The sequence below is a fragment of the Nicotiana tomentosiformis genome, chromosome 12 (assembly GCF_000390325.3).
Source record: "Nicotiana tomentosiformis chromosome 12, ASM39032v3, whole genome shotgun sequence".
NCBI classification, from domain to species: Eukaryota; Viridiplantae; Streptophyta; class Magnoliopsida; order Solanales; family Solanaceae; genus Nicotiana; species Nicotiana tomentosiformis.
The window spans coordinates 69,825,460-69,827,628 of record NC_090823.1 but is presented as its reverse complement, the minus strand read 5'-3'; positions in this window follow the sequence as shown (position 1 = coordinate 69,827,628).

Genomic DNA, 2,169 nt, shown 5'->3' with positions numbered 1-2,169 from the left:
TGATTTCGATGTGATAATGGGAATGGATTGGTTGGCCTCATGCTATGCAAATGTTGACTGTCGTACGAAGATGGTTAGGTTTCAGTTTCCTGGTGAACCCGCCATTGAATGGAAGGGGAACATTGCTACGCTGAAAGGTAGGTTTATTTCCTATGTTAAGACAAGGAAGATGATCTCAAAAGGTTACATTTATCATCTTGTTCGCGTTAGGGATGCGGAGGCGAAGCCGCCTACTATACAATTAATCCCCGTGGTCAATGAATTTCCAGATGTTTTCCCAGATGAACTCCCAGGCCTTCCTCCTGAAAGGGAGATTGAGTTTAGCATTGATGCACTGCCTGACACTCAACCGATCTTTATCCCTCCATACAGGATGGCCCTGACAGAGTTGCAAGAGTTGAAGGCGCAGTTGAAGGACTTGCTGGATAAGGGTTTCATTAGGCCTAGCACTTCACCTTGGGGTGTGCCAGTCTTGTTCGTGCGAAAGAGAGATGGGTCGTTAAGGATGTGTATCGATTATCGATAGTTGAATAAGTTTACAATAAAGAACAAGTATCCACTTCCAAGGATTGATGACATGTTTGACCAACTCCAGGGTGCCAAGTATTTCTCCAAGATTGACTTGCGTTCAGGGTATCATCAGGTGAGGGTTAAGGAGAAGGATATTCCAAAGACGGCCTTCCGGACAAGATATGGGCATTTTGAGTTCTTGGTGATGTCGTTCGGGCTAACAAATGCCCCAGCAGCTTTTATGGATCTCATGAATAGTGTATTCAGGCCCTATCTTGATGTGTTCGTGATCGTATTCATTGATGACATTCTGGTGTATTCTCGTTCGGAGGCGGAACATGCGGGCCACTTGCGGATAGTATTACAGACCCTTCAGGATCATAAGTTATATGCTAAGCTCTCTAAATGTGAATTCTGGCTGAACTCAGTAGCATTCCTTGGCCATGTGATATCTGATGAGGGTATTAGTGTCGACACTCAGAAGATCGATGCAGTGAAGAATTGGCCGAGACCTACAACACCGTCAGAAGTCCGCAGCTTCCTGGGGCTAGCAGGATATTATAGGCGGTTTGTAGAAGGGTTTTCCTCTATATCAGCACCATTGACTAAGTTAACACAGAAAGCTACCAAGTTCCAGTGGTCTGATGCTTGTGAACATAGTTTTCAGGAGCTAAAGAATCGATTGACATTCGCGCCAGTGCTCACTCTCCCAGAAGGAACAGAAGGTTATGTGGTATATTGTGATGCCTCAGGTATAGGTTTGGGGTGCGTATTGATGCAACGTGGGAAGGTGATTGCTTATGCATCAAGACAATTGAAGAAGCATGAAAAGAATTACCCGACTCATGATTTGGAATTGGCTGCAGTAATATATGCTTTGAAGATATGGCGGCACTACTTATACGGCGTCCATGTTGACATCTACACAGATCACAAGAGTTTACAATACATCTTCAAGCAGAAGGAGTTGAATTTGAGGCAGCGTAGGTGGCTTGAATTACTGAAAGACTACGATGTCGAGATATTGTACCATCCCGGTAAAGCTAATGTTGTGGCAGACGCTCTCAGCCGTAAGTCAATGGGAAGCTTAATACATATTGAGGCAGGTAGACAAGGGTTGACCAAAGAGCTTCACCAGCTGGCCAATATGAGAATTAGATTGTTGGACTCTGATGACCGAGGTGTTACTGTACAGAATACAGCAGAATCATCTTTGGTAGCCGAGGTAAAAGCACGGCAATATGAAGATCCTACCTTAGTAAGATTGAGAGAGGGAATTCAACAGTGTAAGATTATAGCTTTCAAGATCGGAGGAGATGGGACACTGAGATACCAGGGCCGATTATGTGTGCCTAGTGTGGCAGGGTTGCGAGAGAAGATTATGATTGAGATTCATCAGTCCCGATATTCTATCCATCCTGGCTCGATAAAGATGTATCATGACGTTAAGGAGCAGTATTGGTGGGATAACATGAAGAAGTCTATTGCAGAATTTGTAGCCCAGTGTCCTAATTGTCAACAAGTAAAGATCGAGCATCAGAAACCCAGTGGATTGATTCAGAATATAGAGATTCTGACCTGGAAATGGGAGGTGATTAATATGGACTTCATTATTGGATTACCTCGCTCTTATCATAAGTTTGACTCCATCTGGGTGAT